At 42.2% G+C, this 19,137-nt stretch overlaps 1 long non-coding RNA gene across 1 annotated transcript; it reads right to left on the reverse strand.

Annotated features, from left to right (window-relative positions):
• Window positions 1-1,994: 1,994 nt before the first annotated feature.
• Window positions 1,995-19,076, reverse strand: LOC141423897 (uncharacterized). The gene is made up of 3 exons (XR_012448660.1): window positions 18,944-19,076; window positions 18,280-18,455; window positions 1,995-2,115 (listed from the first exon to the last, which is right to left on the reverse strand). It is a non-coding gene; the product is annotated as an uncharacterized lncRNA (long non-coding RNA).
• Window positions 19,077-19,137: the final 61 nt, after the last annotated feature.

Consider the following 19,137-nt stretch of genomic DNA (forward strand, 5'->3'; position numbering starts at 1 on the left):
TAGGTCCATTGTGCCCTCTGTGGGCCATCCTATGTTGAAGGTGGGCCATTCTGCCTCACAAAAGGTTCAGAGCTTTGCCAGCTTCATCTGGACTCCGTAGTCACCCGAGAAACCGTCCTTAAAGTTAGCAAGCATGGTCTGGAGCACTGTTGGGTGCTTTGACCCGGAGGAACCCATTTTATATGTGCCTGGTGATTATTGGTACCGCAGGACAGACAAAGGAAAGGGGGTGCCTCTCAGTGAGAAGCCACACAGGTGCTCATATGGCCACAACCCCAGGTGATGGGGTCAGGTGTGGCTTGGCTATAGTGGCTTCAGCCCGACAGGGTGACTTACGATCAGATGCTAGTCTGATCCCACCATAGACCGTATGTCAATCACCGAAAAGCCGCAGATCAAGTCCACTCAGACTCTGTAGCCTTTAGGGGACCTTAGAGGTGCCCAGCCATGGAGCCACAAATTCAAGCTGAAACACAAGCAAGTCAAGCCACTCACTCACACACCATTCACTCAGAGTTTAAAACAATCAGTTCCTATTTATTTTCCTCTAAAATCCTGGCCTGCTCTAGTCCCAGTTGACCAGAATCACATTGGTCACAGAGGAAGGGGTTGCATCACCCTGGGTACTCCTCATGGGTCAGCTGGTCCCCTGTGGAGGATCAGTCCATGCCGGCTCCTTACACTGACTACCGTGGGGCTTTCTACCTGGTACGGACATCTGGCACGGATCTCCATTTCACTCCACCAGTCCCGGGGGTGCATATTTTTTGGTTCCAGGGAACCCCTGAAGGCTGCAGAGCCAGGGAGTGGGGACCCATTACCCAATGGGGCTCAGAGGTTTGATCTCACTGAGGCCTCCAGAAATATTGTGGGAAGAGTGTGAGACCAATGAGAACAAGACTCAAACCCAGGTGGTTGGAGGAAAGGAAGATTTATTATGCTAGCGGGCCAGCACCTGGATCACTCCAAAAATGGCACTGGCCCCAGAGCTCAGGGCTGTGGGTTTTTTGCCTCAGAGTGTGGAAGCAAGCAAGCAGGAAGGACAAAAGCAGACGTGGCAGTTAGCCTTTCGCTAGGAGGTTGCAACATATCACACTAGCACAAGGTTACAGCATACCACACTAGCACATCTGTGAAACTGGGGCCTGGCTGAGGGAGGGAGCATGTCTGTGGAACTGGGGCCTGGCTGGGAGAAGGAACTTGCCTTCAGATCTTTTTCCTGGGTTTCTTTATCAGTATGAGGAGCTCTCATGAGTGACTGTGATGAGTTGAAAATGCAGCAAAGTGCTGGGGTCTGTTCCCTCTCCATAGATTAAAATGCCAAACTTTTTTCCAACTTCCCAACCTGTTTCATTGAGGTTGAAAATAGTGAAATTTACAGGGTTATAGGCACCAAGAGTGTAGGGGGTGGGGGGTTGCGTCCCCTTTTTGTAAAAGAGCTGTAGATCCATGTGAGGCCAAGTTTTCCACCTTTCACAACTCCAATATGGGCAGTAGAGTTGTTCATAGTACACACAGCTGTATGTCCTACTGTCATCTTCTGGGCATATATTCTTGTCATCTAACCTATAGGTCCTTTCCCATTCTAGCCCCCATGGTTGCCCCAAGGCCGGGTGTTTTCAGCTATTGTGGCACGCACATCAAAGTATATGGACACAGGTTTGCCAGGGTCATTAACCTAGGTGTGATTAATGAGCTTCCTGTGCTGGTGAAGCTTTGGACCTCTAGCCATTGCTCCTGAGGGTGATAAATGGGGTTAAAACAGATATACTGACCATGATGAAAGCACACTGAATAGGTGGTATGGTTGTGGGTTTATGACCCAGCAATGGTACCTGCACAGGAATAATAAGTATGGAAAACCAGAGTTTTGGTAATGGCACTCCCTGCTCTGATAGTGCATATGCATGAGTCACAGTACAAAGCCTGGGGGTTCCCAGGTAGAGAGCTGACCAAGCTTAGCAAGAACACTCGAAACAGACTCACTCTCAAAGGTGAGATGGGCGACTCCTCAGGCTTCTGCCATGCATAGATTAGTCAGCTTCCAGAGTGACTACAGCAGGGTTGATGTCTTGTTGTCTCTGGTCTCCTGTTGCCTCCTGGGAAGCAGGGTCCCTGTCAGGAAAGGGTGCAGGCATTTTATGGTGAAGCTGGATCAGGGATGCACTTCCATTAGAGGGAAGTTGGCTTCACTTGGCTGTGGTGGATCCAGGGAACAATCTCTGTTACTTTAACTGTGGTGGGGGTGGACAAAACAACAAAAGGGACCCTCCAGTGGGGCTTTAGCAGTTGAACTTTTCATTCCTTTACCCAAACATCATCCCCTGCTTTATAAGGGTGCATAGAAGTTGTTAAGCTAATGGGGAATCTCTCTCTTACCCAGTCACTGATTTTTAGAGTCAATGGAGGGCCTGTATCTGTTGTCTCGGGTGAGGTCACTTGTTTCCTTAAGGTCCCTTTACAGACCCTTGACTAAAGGGGGTGGACGCCAAAAAGTATTTCAAAAGGGGAGAGACCCATCCATTTGGTGAGGCTGGACCTAATCCTGAGCAAGGCTATGGACAGTGATTGATCCCCTTGTAGGTGGGATAGTTTTCCCAATTGCAGTTTTAGAGCCCTGTTTATATGTTTTTTTTTTTCCCTGAATTCGGGGTAGAAGGCCATGTATAGCTTTTAAGTTATTTCTAATCTCTTAGCCATTAACTGTACCACCTCAGTCACAATGTCCGGCCCATTATTTGACCCAATAGACACAGGTATTATGAATCCAGGGATGATTTTTTTAACAGGCACCCGGCTACTTCTTGGGTTTCTCAATCTGAATAGGGATGGCTTTTATCCATCCTGAGAAGATGCAGGCAAACACCAGCAAATATATACATCCTCTGGCCTGTGGAATCTAAGTAAAATCCACAATCAGGTTTTTAAATAGGAGTTCCTCCAACACTTTGCATCTGAGGTGGTGCTCTTGGCACTTGTTGGGGATTGTTTCTGGCACATAAACTTCACCTCTCACATACTGTCTTACTTATGCTGGAAAGCTTGGGGACATAAAAATGCTGGGCTCTTGAAGGCTGTCTGCCTTGAGTGAGTTCCTCTGTGGAACTGCTTGACAAATGTGGGAGCCAGTGACTCAGGTATGGCAATGCAGCCATCAGTAAACTTCCACCATCCATCTGGTAGAAAATTTCCTCCTTCAGTCTTAAGCCAAGCCTGTTCTTGTGAAGTATACTGTGAGTCCCATTCAGATAAGGAACAAAACAGCTGTCAGTGAGGCCAAGGTTTGTTCTACTATGAGGGCTGTTTGCTTGGCCTCCCTATCAGCCTTTCAATTTCCCCAAATAGCTGTTGTCTCCCCCTTCTGGTGTCCTTGGCAGTGCAGTGCATGATTGCTACTTGCTTAGGGGCCCAAACAGCTTTTAGTAAATTTAGAATTTTTTGTTCATGTTTAACACTTTTTTTTCTCCCAAGTTAATAAGCCCCCTTCTTTATACCGGGCTCCATGGACATGAATGGTAGTGAAGGCATATTTAGAATCTGTACATCTGGCCGAATATGTGCCATCCCAGACAAAGCTTTTGCCATACGTGAAATACTCAATGTTTGGATGACTAATGGGCTGGTCGGTCAAGTCTGGCCATCTGGAGAACACCTCATCCATAATATCTAAACAGTCATGCTCCGGTGGGCCTGAATTAACCCATAATAGGGTGGTTGGGTTTAGAGTCTTTACAACCTCTAGCCGGACATGTGGGTTTTCACATAACATGCTTTGATATTTTACTATTTGGGAGTTTGTTAATCAATAATTTTCTTTATATTTTTATGAGGGTCAAAACAGAGTGGGAAACTTAGACTTCTCTAAGTAAGTTTGTCTGCTTCAGCCATCAAGATGGCCGGGTGCGCAGGCAGTGCAGCCAGCTTGGGGAATTGCTTTAAATTGCTTTGAGAAATAGGCCACTGGGAAGTGCCAGGAACCTAACAGCTGGGTCAAGACTCCTACAGCTACCCCAAGTCTTTCACATACATATAGGAAGAAGGGTTTCATCACATCTGACAAGCCTAGAGCAGGGGCGTTTGTGAGTACCCTCTTTGTTTTTTTAAAGGCCTTTTTTTTTTGCTCTTCTCTCCATACCATGGGTTCCTGCTCTTCCACCTTTGTGGCTTCATAAAAGAGAGAGTAATTGGGGACCCAGATCTGGCAGAAACCTGCAACTCCTAGAAATTTTCTAATCTGTACAGTGCCACATAATGGGGTGGGGACTCATTAATATGGGTTTTCTCTGGATTTTTTCATTTTTCCTTGTACTTGAAAGTTGCTGCCACTCTGGCTACCATACCCTGCTTTCTGTAGGTGGGGCTTTAGGCATGTGTGCTGATTGAGGACTGCATCCTGCCAGCAGTCAATATAAAGAATGATCTGGGTGTTTCAGGTTCCCCTACAACCACTTTTTAAAAACTCGATTGACTATGACCTTATCTAATGATCCCTCTGAGGGCCACCCTACACCAAAAGCAGGCCAGTCTATTTCACAGATTGTCCTTAGCTTGCCAGGAGTCAGCTTGACCCAGTAATCTCCATTAAATCACCTCTATGGGGGTGTTCTTACTCTGACCTCCTCCCATTCCTCCCATTTGCCAGACCTCAAGACAGAGACAAAGACAGAGGGATAAGGACTGTGGAGAGGAGATAAGGGGTGCTCCTCTCTGGCACACAGGGGAGAACAAATAACACCACTCACTGTCTGTTTCTGGTTGCTTCCTTTGCTGGGATTTAGGAGTCTCTTGGCCATAGTGAGTCCATATAAGCCCCAGACTGGAGGCCCTGTTAGGGCTCACCCTAGACCATAGGAGTTTGCAACTGACCTGCAGATTGGGACTCTGCACTCACTTTGTAACTAGCTAAATCTCAGACTCACACTTTCACACACTCTCACACAGCACAGTACTTCTGCCCTGTTCTTTGAACCTGAAAGACATGGTTTCATCTCCAAAAAGGGTGTTACTCGGGTGTCTTTGGGAGGTAATCAGTCTCCCCTTCAGCTTCCTGATGCAGGCCTGAATTTGAACCTGAATTCTTACCAGTCTGATTAGCAGGGCTCCCAGGTTGGTTTTTGAGCCTTTCCAGGTTCCTTTAGGCAACTGGAACTTGCCTCCTTGGCTCACTGGGAGAGAGGCTCCCTTCCCCAGATCAACATGGTCTGGTGTCACCTGTCAGGGGAAGCCCTCCCTGTGGGCTGGGGACATGGAACTGGAGTCAAGGAGCTGAAAACAGCACCCTACCAATCCTGGACAAACCCCCAGAAATGCTGCAGGAGGGCTCAGACAGAGACTGAGGGGGCACCAAAGCTTTTGGGAAGCAAGTTTATTAAGCAAGTTGGCAGTGACTCAGCAGACTTGAGTCCAAAGGCTGAGCCCCAAGAACAAAGGGGGCTTTCCTTATATACCATTTAAAGCAGGTTACAGAAATGCGGGGAGGGCAGGGTACAGCTTGTTCCATACAAAATCACATGTTATTTCATTGGCTGTTTTAACCTCTGGGGAAAGGTGACCCTTCTCTGATCTCCAGGCAACATTCACCAATCTGGTTTTCCTTTGTTTCACTGTAGCACTCATTAATCCCTCTTCCCCCTCCTTGCCTTCCTGCCACAGATCTTTCCTGGAATACCTCTTAGTTTCCTGCCTCTTCCACATTGGCTGCCTGATTTAGCTTTTCTGGGACTGTTCCTGCCCTTGCACCACCTCTTGGTACATATAATGTACTACTGTTCAAGAGATATTTCTATGAATATGGAGTGTTCTATAATCTTCACTGTCCAATATGATAGCCAATAGTCACATGTGGACAGCACAGTTCTGAAGACTTCACAGAGAAGAGTTTTTGTTATCCATGAAAATGACAAAACCTGCATCATCTATCTTACAGGGGTGTCTGGAACAAATAATGACTCTGAAAGGGCTTATTCAAAAAGGAATTTGGAAAGACAGTAGTATGAACCGAGTGAGCTTACACTTAGAGCTCTTTGTTAATATTTCTGTAAAATGGCACTTGTTGGCTATTTTGATTTGATCTGTTTACATTTCTGTGTCTCCCATTTGACCTGAGCTCTTTGAGGGTAAGAACCCAGAAGGACTGTTTTACAGTTGCCTCTCTACAGCCAAGGACTTACATATAGCTTGGTGTTTATGTGAATGAAATATCTGAGCATAGGAGGGATTCCTGGCAGCAGGATTTGAGTTGTATGGTGAAACCTGGGTGTGCAGAAAGAAAGGGACAGGATAATTCAGTGGTGAGACAGAGAGTGAGGTCTCCTGCTTCCCACTCAACATTTTGGCCCATCGAGAGAGCAGGGAATATGAACAAACCAAAAAAGAATATATGAAAACAATTTCATTTACAATAACCTCAAAAAAAAATCAAATATCTACGTGTAAACCTAACAAAAGATGTGAATGACCTCTACATGGAAAACTATAAACTTCTGAAGAAAGAGATTCAGAAAGACTATAGAGAGTGGAGAGATCTCCCATGCTCATGGATTGGTCGAATCAACATAGTAAAAATGTCTATACTCCCAAAAGTAATCTACATGTTTAATGCAATTCCCATCAAAATTTCAATGACATTCATTAAAGAGATTGAAAAATCTACCATTAAATTTATATGGAAACACAAGAGGCCACGAATAGCCAAGGCAATACTCAGTGAAAAGAACAATGCTGGAAATACCACTCTTGGGGATATACCCAAAAGACTGTGACATAGGTTACTCCAGAGGCACCTGCACACCCATGTTTATAGAAGCACTATTCACAATAGCCAAGTTATGGAAACAGCCAAGATGCCCCACTACTGACGAGTAGATCAAGAAAATGTGGTATCTATACACAATGGAATTTTATGCAGCCATGAAGAAGAATGAAATGTTATCATTAGCTGGTAAATGGATGGAATTGGAGAACATCATTCTGAGTGAGGTTAGCCTGGCCCAAAAGACTAATAATCGTATGTTCACCCTCATATGCGGACATTAGATCAAGGGCAAATACAACAAGGTGATTAAACTTTGATCACAAGATAAAAGCGAGAGCCCACAAGAGAGATATGAGGATAGGTAAGACACCTAAAAAGTTAGATAGCATTTGTTGCCCTCAACACAGAGAAACTAATGCAGATACCTTAAAAGCAACTGAGGCCAATAGGAAAAGGGGTCCAGGAACTAGAGAAAAGGTTAGATCAAAAAGAATTAACCTAGAAGGTAACACACATGCACAGGAAATCAATGTGAGTCAACTCCCTGTATAGCTATCCTTATCTCAACTAGCAAAAACCCTTGTTCCTCCCTATTATTGCTTATACGCTCTCTTCAACAAAATTAGAGATAAGGGCAAAATAGTTTCTGCTGGGTATCAAGGGGGTGGGGGGGAGAAGAAGGGGATGGGGTGGGTGGTAAGGGAGGGGGTGGGGGCAGGGGGGAGAAATGACCCAAGCCTTGTATGCACATATGAATAATAAAAAAAAAAGAGAGAGCAGGGAACCAATTTTCCACACCAGGAATATTTTTACATTAACAGGGCATTGGGCTTGTGGGAGATTAATTGAGAATGGCTTATCAGAGGAGGAATGATCTACTCAACATATTCTGCTTGTTGAAAAAAGCCAAATTGATCATATAAATTTCTGCCTAACCAGGGCTCTGGGGTGCATGCTGTGATTTCCTTTGGTTTGACTGATAGGGGCCAGGTTGAAGGTTATTCTTCAGGCTCTCTACTCTCCCAAGGTTTTGCTCTTCTGGGGAATATAAGAGGGAACCTAGAAGCTGTCTGACAGAGCTATTAAGGGAGAGACAGCATCTCTGGTTGTTGTTTACTCATTTCAAAGAAAATTTTAAACTTATTTTTGCTCAGTTCCAAGAATGATATAGGGAAACAGATCCCACCACCACTCTGATCCCTGAATTTCAAACTTGCCACATTTGTAGGAGTCCTTGATTGGAGCCATGTAAGTAGAGCCTGTCAGCACAGGCCCAAACTTGCATACTGGCTTTAGTAGCTGAGTCTTCAGCTCAAAGTCAGTATCAATGAGATGGTTCTCAGCCAGAGTATGTCTTAGTCTGGGACTGCTATAACAAAACACCTCAGACTGGGAAATTTATAAACAACACAAATTCACTGGTCATAGTTGTAGATGCTGTGAAGTACAAGATATAGATGTCAACAGATTCAGCATCTGGTGATTGTTGTTGTTGTTGTTGTTGCTGTTACAAATACCTGAAACAAAATGAAGGAGGAGGAGTTTATTTTGGCTCATGATTTCAGACGTTTCACTCCATGGTCAACTGACTGTATTACTTTTAGACCTGTTGCAAGACAGGAACATCATGGAGGAAGGGAGGGTGGAGGAAAGCTGTTCAACTCATACAGGCCAGAAAGCAGAGAGATGGAGAGGAAGGGCAGAAGACAAGATACCCTTCAAAGGCATACCCCAGCGACCTACTTCCTCTAAGAAGGCCGCACAGCCCAATGTTTTCACTACTTCAAAAATAGTACCACCAGCTTGTGACAAAGCTATCAACACATCAGCCATAATAACAGGTAAAGTACTTGCTCTCTGCCTCAAGGACTTATTTTTCCTTTTCTTTTTGGCGGTCTCTCATGGCAAAAAGGGCAAGACAGCTCCCTGAACTTCTTTTATAAGGGCATTAATCTGGGATCTGGGGATGTAGCTCAGTGGTAGAGCACTTGCATAGTATGCACAAGGCCTTATTTCAAACCCCAGCTAGTGGTCATTAATACCATTCCCCCAAAGACCTCAGCTTGTAATACTATCACTTTGGATATTAAGTTCCAATGTACCAATTTTGGAGGACACCAACATTCAGATGATAGTAAGGATTAGGGTCTGGGAGGCATTGAATATACCTTCCCGATACCTGAGCTGTTTAGATCTGTTGCAAGGAGGAAGCCAGGCCCCTGTGAGTGCTGGTGGCTCAGTGTTACCGTGGGAACCTTTGCTTGGTCCATGCATTAATTTATTCATTCTAAGATTTAAACGTATTCTATGTTAAGGTTGTTACTCTTGTAGGACTTAATTATTAATATCTTTTTTATAACTTGTGCCTGACCCAATTGTAATTTATGTGTTCATTCTGTAATTTATTATTCATGCAATAGATATTTGTTCAACATTTATTACCTGTCCTCATGATACAGATAGTTCCTGACTTACAATAGTTCAATTTATGATTTTTTGATTTTATGATGATACAAAAGTGATACACACTCATTAGAATTTGTACTTCCCATTTTGAATTTTTATCTTTTCCTAGGTGAGCTGTGTTAGACTTCATCTCTGTGAAAAAATCTTGACAGAACAACTTAAAAGGAGGAGAGAGGTGTCTGGAGCCCTCATTGCTTACTGTTGTGATCGAAACAAAAGCTCTCCTGCTTTCTCTTGTGAACTCTCTGACTAGAGAAACACCCAGAGATAGGATGGGCTTTATTCAAGTCTGAAACTACTGCTGTTCTCAAGAGAAGATGTTGGGAGGCTAAGAAGGTTTCATGGAATAGGTTTGGAAATAACACCTTCTGTTTTTGTCCTTTCACTGGATGATTTTGCTTGATAGCTCATCCTTCATAGAATGTTCTCCCAAATGCCCTTCCCTATGGAGAAGTTGTTTGGTTACCTTAGCCCCAGCTCAATGGAGTTCAAAGTTGTGAACCAGCCGGTGCAGAGAATCTTCACTTCACGTTAAATGGAGAAACGAGGAGGGCCCCTGGGGCCGCCAGTGGCCGGTGCCCATATGGCTTGGGAAGACGCGGACCAGGTGAGCTTCGTGGTACCACGGTTCCCCCACAGACAAGCCTGGGCCAGAGCAGCATAGCCCCCTGGACAGACTGACCTCCACCCGGGAAAAAAAGAGAAACTGAGTAATAAGCAATAAGAACAGTTAAGACACACTGGAAAGAGGGTGGGGCGCCCTGAGCGCTGAAGATTGGGGGAAGGGAACCCTTCCCGGGACTGTAAATAAACAAGCCGGGCAGGCCAGAGAGCCTCTGGCGGGAGTGGGGCGCGCCCAGCAACCACGAGTGGGGACGCTTGTGAGAGTGGCTGAGGGAGGAAAACTCCACAGGAGAGGAGGAAAGACCCACTTCCCACGTGAACTGTAAACAAACATGGTGGCCGGCAGGAGCAGCAGCACCGTCCAGTAAGCAGGAGCAGGAAAGCTTCTGAAAGTGGCAGTGGGAGGAAAACTTCAGAGGAGAGGGGGGAAGACCCACCTCCCACATGAACTGTAAATAAACATGCAGGCCTGACAACACCAGGGCAGTGTCACCTTTCCCAGTGCTTGGAAAGGGGAAAGCCTGTAGCAGAGGCTCCTGCACAGGAGAACTCTGAGCAAACAAAGCCTGTGGGACCAGGTGAGTGCTAGCTCACCCCAGAGATCTGCATAAATAACCCTGCCAGCTACAGGCTGAGAGCAGCAGGCAGGCAAGCCACAGTTGCAGATACCACTCTCAGAACTGTCTCCAGATGCTTTTTTTTCTTTTTCTCCCTACCTTTGATGAGAGAACAACCGAATTACACCTGCAAGCCGAAAAACTTACTGAAACTGTATTGCATTTGAACTTGGGACACTTGGTGGGGCTTTTTGTGTGTGTGTGTGTGTGTGTGTGTGTGTGTGTGTGTGAGTGTGTAGTTTTGTTCTACTTTATGCATCCTCTTTGATGAGACAACTACAGAACAACATCTGAGGCACCAACTCCAGGACTGGAGATTGAGACGGACACCCAAATTAATTAAGACCAAAACTGCATTGCATATAAACTTGGATGTTTTTTGTTTTTTGTTTTTTTAATTTTCTATTTTCCATTTTATTTTAATTCATTTTTATATATAGCTATTTCTTTCATTTACTTATTTTTTATTTTTTTTATCTTTGATTTTCAATCCTCTCTCTGTCTCTCTAATGTCTGTTCAGCTTACTGCCGATTAGTACACTAACACTCCCTGTTTATACCTTTGAAACTCCCTTGTCTGATACCTTGTTCTGCTTTCTCCCTCTTGTCTGTAGATTTGTTTTCCCCTTTTCTTTAACTTCTTGCTTTCCATCTCAGCTCACTCTTCCATTCTAAATATTACCATTGTTATTATTACAAGCTAGAAAATACTTAATTGCACACTGTACAGGGACAGTAACAACACCAAGGACAATGACGGGAAGACAGAACAAACAGGGAAACCAGTTTCCCCACAGCAAAAAATTAGTACAGGAACCAGAGGGGAATGAAGAGAACAGAAACTCAGAGCCAGACTCCAACAAAATGAAGATAAACTATGCCAAAGGACCCAATGAAGCCCACAAGAATAATTTAAAAGAAGACATACTACAAGTACTCAATGAGAATTTTATAGAGATGATACTGGATAGGGTCAACCAAAATGTACAGGAGACACTCAAGAAATTCCAAGACAATAAAAATAGAGAATTTGAAAAAACAAAAGAAGAAATAAAGGAAACCATAGAAGCACTGTATAAACACCAAAGTGAAAGAGAGAACACAATGAATAAATGGATAAATGAACTCAGGACAAAAATAGACAACATTAAAGAAGAAAACTGCCAGGATATGGAAAACCTCAGAAAAAAGAACGAAACAGAACTGCAAAACAAAACGGAAGGCCAATCCAGCAGAATAGAACAAACAGAAGACAGAATCTCAGAACTTGAAGATGAAATGGTAATTAAAGGAAAAACTGAAGAACTATTAATTAAACAACTCAAGACCTGTGAAAAGAAAATGCAAGAACTCACTGACTCCATCAAAAGACCAAACGAGAATCATGGGCATCGAAGAAGAAGAGGTGCAAGCGAAGGGAATGCGTAATATATTCAACAAAATAATAACGGAAAATTTCCCAAATCTAGAGAAAGATATTCCCATACAGATGCAAGAGGCCTCCAGGACACCAAACAGACCAGATCAAAATAGAACTACTCCACGACATATCATCATTAAAACAACAAGTTCAGAAACTAAGGAAAGAATATTGAAGGCTGTAAGAGAGAAAAAACAAGTAACATACAAAGGTAAACCCATCAAAATCACAGCAGACTTCTCAACAGAAACATTAAAAGCAAGAAGAGCGTGGAGTGAGATCTTCCGGGCACTGAATGAAAATAACTTCAACCCCAGGATACTCTACCCAGCAAAGCTATCATTCAAAATAGATGGAGCAATAAAAGTCTTCCATGATAAGCAGAAACTAAAACAATATGTGACCACAAAGCCAGCATTACAAAAGATTCTGCAAGGGATCCTGCACACAGAAAGTGACACCCAACTTAACCATGAAAAGGCAGGCAGCACCAAACCACAGGATAAGAAAAAGCAAGACAGTAGAGAGTAACATCAAGTTAGGTACACACAATCAAACCTTCAAACAACGAAGACAACTAAATGGCAGGAATCACCACATACCTATCAGTACTAACGCTGAATGTTAATGGACTTAATTCACCCATCAAAAGACACCGTTTGACAAAATGGATTAAAAAAGAAGATCCAACAATCTGTTGCTTACAGGAGACTCATCTCACCGACAGAAATAAGCATAGGCTAAGGATGAAAGGCTGGAAGAAGATTTACCAAGCCAATGGCCCCAGAAAACAGGCAGGAGTAGCAATACTTATCTCTGACAAAGTAGACTTCAAACCTACATTGATCAAACGAGATAAAGAAGGACATTCCATACTAATAAAAGGGGAAATAGACCAAAAGGAAATAATAATCATCAATGTGTACGCACCCAATGTCAACGCACCCAATTTCATCAAACATACCCTGAAGGACCTAAAAGCATATATTAACACCAACACAGTGGTTGTGGGAGACTTTAACACCCCATTATCATCAATAGATAGGTCATCCAAACAAAAAAATCAATAAAGAAATCCAAGATCTAAAATATGCAATAGATCAAATGGACCTAGTAGATGTCTACAGAACATTTCATCCAACCTCTACACAATATACATTCTTCTCAGCAGCCCATGGAACCTTCTCCAAAATAGATCATATCCTAGGGCACAAAGCAAGCCTCAGCAAATATAAGAAAATAGAAATAATACCGTGCATACTATCTGACCACAATGCAGTAAAAGTAGAACTCAACAACAAAAGTAAAGACAAAAACATGCAAACAGCTGGAAACTAAATAACTCATTACTTAATGAAGAATGGATCATCGATGCAATAAAAGAGGAAATTAAAAAGTTCCTGGAAGTCAATGAAAATGAAAACACAACCTACTGGAACCTATGGGACACAGCTAAGGCAGTCTTGAGAGGAAAGTTTATAGCCATGAGTGCATATATTAAAAAGATTGAAAGATCCTAAATCAATGACCTAATGATACATCTCAAACTCCTAGAAAAACAAGACCAAGCTAATCCCAAAACAAATAGAAGGAGAGAAATAATAAAAATAAGAGCTGAAATCAACAAAATAGAAACCAAAAAAACCATACAATGAATTCATGAAACAAAAAGTTGGTTCTTTGAAAAAATAAACAAGATCGATAGACCCCTGGCAAACCTGACTAAAATGAGGAGAGAAAAAACCCAAATTAGTAGAATTAGGAATGCAAAAGGGGAGATAACAACAAACACCATGGAAGTCCAGGAAATCATCAGAGACTACTTCCAGAACCTATATTCAAATAAATTTGAAAATCTAAAAGGAATGGACAGATTTCTAGATACATATGATCATCCAAAACTGAACCAAGAGGAAATTAATCACCTGAATAGACCTATAACACAAAATGAAATTGAAGCAGCAATCAAGAGTCTCCCCAAAAAGAAAAGTCCAGGACCTGATGGATTCTCTGCTGAATTCTATCAGACCTTTAAAGAAGAACTGATACCAACCCTCCTTAAACTGTTCCACAAAATAGAAAGGGAAGGAAAACTGACAAACACATTTTATGAAGCCAGTATTACACTTATCCCAAAACCAGGCAAAGACACCTCCAAAAAGGAGAACTATAGGCCAATCTCCTTAATGGAACATTGATGCAAAAATCCTCAACAAAATAATGGCAAACCGAATTCAGCAACACATCAAAAAGATTATTCACCACGACAAAGTAGGCTTCATCCCAGGGATGCAGGGGTGGTTCAACATACGAAAATCAATAAACGTAATAAACCACATTAACAGAAGCAAAGACAAAAACCACTTGATCATCTCAATAGATGCAGAAAAAGCCTTTGATAAGATCCAACATCATTTCATGATAAAAGCTCTAAGAAAACTAGGAATAGATGGAAAGTTCCTCAACATTATAAAAGCTATATATGACAAACCTACAGCCAGCATTATACTTAACGGAGAAAAACTAAAACCAATCCCTCTAAAATCAGGAACCAGACAAGGATGCCCACTATCTCCACTCCTATTCAACATAGTACTGGAATTCCTAGCCAGAGCAATTAGGCAAGAAGAAGGAATAAAAGGAATACAAATAGGTAAAGAAACTGTCAAAATATCCCTATTTGCAGACGACATGATCCTATACCTTAAAGACCCAAAAAACTCTACTCAGAAGCTTCTAGACATCATCAATAGCTATAGCAAGGTAGCAGGATATAAAATCAACATAGAAAAATCATTAGCATTTCTATACAGTAACAATGAGCAAACAGAAAAAGAATGTATGAAAACAATTCCATTTACAATAGCCTCAAAAAAAATCAAATACCTAGGTGTAAATCTAACAAAAGTTGTGAAAGACCTCTACAAGGAAAACTATACACTTCTGAAGAAAGAGATTGAAGAAGACTATAGAAAGTGGAGAGATCTCCCATGCTCATGGATTGATAGAATCAACATAGTAAAAATGTCGATACTCCCAAAAGTAATCTACATGTTTAATGCAATTCCCATCAAAATTCCAATGACATTCATTAAAGAGATTGAAAAATCTACTGTGAAATTTATATGGAAACACAAGAGGCCACGAATAGCCAAGGCAATACTCAGTCAAAAGAACAATGCAGGAGGTATCACAATACCTGACTTCAAACTATATTACAAAGCAATAACAATAAAAACAGCATGGTACTGGCACAAAAACAGACATGAAGACCAGTGGAACAGAATAGAGGACCCAGATATGAAGCCACACAACTATAAGCAACTTATCTTTGACAAAGGAGCTAAAAATATACGATGGAGAAATAGCAGCCTCTTCAACAAAAACTGCTGGGAAAACTGGTTAGCAGTCTGCAAAAAACTGAAACTAGATCCATGTATATCACCCTATACCAAGATTAACTCAAAATGGATCAAGGATCTTAATATCAGACCACAAACTCTTAAGTTGATACAAGAAAGAGTAGGAAATATTCTGGAGTTAGTAGGTATAGGTAAGAACTTTCTCAATGAAACCCCAGTAGCACAGCAACTAAGAGATAGCATAGATAAATGGGACCTCATAAAACTAAAAAGCTTCTGTTCATCAAAAGAAATGGTCTCTAAACTGAAGAGAACACCCACAGAGTGGGAGAAAATATTTGCCAACTATACATCAGACAAAGGACTGATAACCAGAATATACAGGGAACTTAAAAAACTAAATTCTCCCAAAACTAATGAACCTATAAAGAAATGGGCACGTGAACTAAACAGAACTTTCTCAAAAGAAGAAATTCAAATGGCCAAAAAACACATGAAAAAATGCTCACCATCTCTAGCAATAAAGGAAATGCAAATTGAAACCACGCTAAGATTCCACCTCACCCCTGTTAGAATAGCCATCATCAGCAACACCACCAACAGGTGTTGGCGAGGATGTGGGGAAAAAGGAACCCTCTTACACTGTTGGTGGGAATGTAGACTAGTACAACCACTCTGGAAAAAAATTTGGAGGCTACTTAAAAAGCTGGACATCGATCTACCATTTGATCCAGCAATACCACTCTTGGGGATATACCCAAAAGACTGTTACTCCAGAGGCACCTGCACATCCATGTTTATTGCGGCACTATTCACAATAGCCAAGTTATGGAAACAGCCAAGATGCCCCAGCACTGACGAATGGATTAAGAAAATGTGGTATCTATACACAATGGAATTTTATGCAGCCATGAAGAAGAACGAAATGTTATCATTCGTTGGTAAATGGATGGAATTGGAGAACATCATTCTGAGTGAGGTTAGCCTGGCCTAAAAGACCAAAAATCGTATGTTCTCCCTCATATGTGGACATTAGATCAAGGGCAAACACAACAAGGGGATTGGACTATGAGCACATGATAAAAGCGAGAGCACACAAGGGAGGGGTGAGGATAGGTAAGACACCTAAAAAACTAGCTAGCATTTGTTGCCCTCAATGCAGAGAAACTAAAGCAGATACCTTAAAGCAACTGAGGCCAATAGGAAAAGGGGAACAGGTACTAGAGAAAAGGTTAGATCAAAAAGAATTAACCTAGAAGGTAACACCCACGCACAGGAAATCAATGTGAGTCAATGCCCTGTATAGCTATCCTTATCTCAACCAGCAAAAACCCTTGTTCCTTCCTATTATTGCTTATACTCTCTCTACAACAAAATTAGAAATAAGGGCAAATTAGTTTCTGCTGGGTATTCGGGCGGGGGGGGGGAGAGGGAGGGGGTAGAGTGGGTGGTAAGGGAGGGGTGGGGGCGGGGGGGAGAAATGAACCAAGCCTTGTATACACATATGAATAATAAAAGAAAAAAAATAAAAAAATAAAAAAAGGAGGAGAGATTTATTTTGGCTCATAGTCTCAGAAGTTTCAGTACATAGTCCTTGGCAGTATTGATTCTGGGCTGTTGGTGAGGCAGAACATCATGGTGGGAGCAGAGGCTATTTACCTCATGTTAGACAGGAAGCAGAGAGAGAGAAAGAGAGAGACAGAGAGAGAGAGAGAGAGAGAGAGAAGAAGGAACCAGCAGGAATCTGGTATAACCTTCAAAAGCATGCCCCTAGTGGACCACTTCCTCCAGTTAAGCCTTACCTCCCAAAGTTTCTACTACTTCCCAAAATATCACCACTAGCTGGAGACAAAGCATTCAACATGTGAACTAGGGGGAGACATTTCATAGTCAAATCATAACACTAACAATATATAGTAAGGTACTTCCTTGGGATACTGGGTAGTAGTAGCTAGCAACAGCTCCCAGTTAGCCATGCAATCAGGAGGGTAAACAGTTGATTCTATACAGTGTACTGTGTTGCTAAGCTAGGTTAGGTGTATTAAATATATTTTCAATTTACAAAATTTTCAACTTACTATGGGTTTATCAGAATGTTAACCCCATTGTAAGTCAGGACTGTACTAGGCAATGACACAAACTAGAATTATTCCTGGGCCCAGCATCTCTTTCTGGTTTCCTGGCCGTGCCATTGGAAAGTGAGCTGTTCTCTGTCCTTTCCTACCCAGTACCCAAGGAAGTGTTTTATCTAGACCTTTCTCATAAACTGGCACTACCCACACAACTATTGCACAGGGGCCTGTTCTCCCTTTCCAGGCTACTGATCAAGATTTGTTCAGTGGCTGTGAAGTTAGTTTCCCACCTGCTTGAGGTAAACATAATCAAGAAGGTAAATTGAATGCTGGAGGCTCACACAATGTACAGAGAAAAGAAAGGAATGACAGAGAGGTTGATAGCTCTTGAGGAACACCTGCCATCTGGGGACACTGAGTGTTTGAATTATCCTTTTCACCTCTCATGAATGACCAGGAATCACTGCATCTGGGCTCTGAGGGCAGTGGTAAACACTTCATTTTGCTAGTCAGGTTAAGCATGTCTAGATAAGAAAAATATCTAACAGGTGGTATAGTGGAAAGAGAACATCACTTTGGAGGCACCCAAATCTAGCTTGAATTCCCAGTTCTACACTTTCTGAATGTATGACTAAAGCTGGAGATTTGGACCCAAGGCCTAAACTCCTGAGGTTCCATATGCCAGGTTTGGCCACCTGCCCCTAAATGCCATGTAAAGAGGCATGGTGAAGGCAGAGACAGGAGGTTTATTACATGGCTGGAGACATGCCATGGGAAGAGGCAGTGTAAGCACTCAGTTCATCTTTAGTCATCTTCGGGGTACAGACATGAGCTATAGGTTTAAATAGACAAAAGAACTGGGGGCAGGGGACAAAGGTATGCATAGTCACAGGTGTGTTCTGGTTGATTACTATTTCAGTCCAATTGTTCCTAGAAGGGTTCCAGAGAAGATGTTATCACTTACATGATGTGAAGGGAGCAATTTGGTTCCCATGATATGATTACTCCTTTTCCAGGGTGCAGCATCATCATTATAGGTAATTGTCCTCATTTTGAGGGGTGGTCTGTCCTGCACATTCCACTGTTCCTTATGGGAAGTTTCAGCCCCTTGTCATAAAGATGTTATCAATTCTGTCCTTTCTGGAATCCAAAGTTATTGCAAAATGTAAAGACACTGGTTTAGAGCAGAGACAGATACAAAATGGGGCAGAGATGCTAATCTCCTGTTTTAATTTATGGACTCAAGTAAGGAGTCAGTGCTTTTCAGCAAAAGCAGTTTAAACGCCTCTTACATGACCTTGTAGAAATCTCTTGGCCTGTTTCAAGCCTCAGTCTCTCTATTTATAAAAAGGGAATGGCAATTCCCATCTTGGGAAATTATGAGAAGTAAAAGTACGTTCATTTGGCAAATACAAAATAAGACATTCAGTGGTAGAGCAGAATTAGAACTGCAGGTGACCTATTTATTTTTAAAATAATTGATCGTTTTAAAAAATTCACACAACGTACATTTATATAAATCGAGTGATTTACAGGTGGGCTATTTTGCATGAATTTTCAAAGGACTATTTATTGCTCGAGATTCAGTTTGTCACAAACTGAGTCATAACAGCTTGATTTATTTTTACCTTCCACCCCCTCTGGTTTCTTTCTGAGAATTCTTCCGCTAGAAAGAAAATAGGATGTTGGGAAATCAAAGAAGAAATCTTCAAGTGCTAGACTGGAAGCAAAACCAGGCCCTAATATCTGTTTTAGACGTCTCACTATAGCGGAAGGACACAAGGAAAAAGAAGTTCCGGAACTGCGGAGGAAGACAATAGGG

This window comes from Castor canadensis, chromosome 6 (genome assembly GCF_047511655.1).
Source record: "Castor canadensis chromosome 6, mCasCan1.hap1v2, whole genome shotgun sequence".
Lineage (NCBI taxonomy): Eukaryota > Metazoa > Chordata > Mammalia > Rodentia > Castoridae > Castor > Castor canadensis.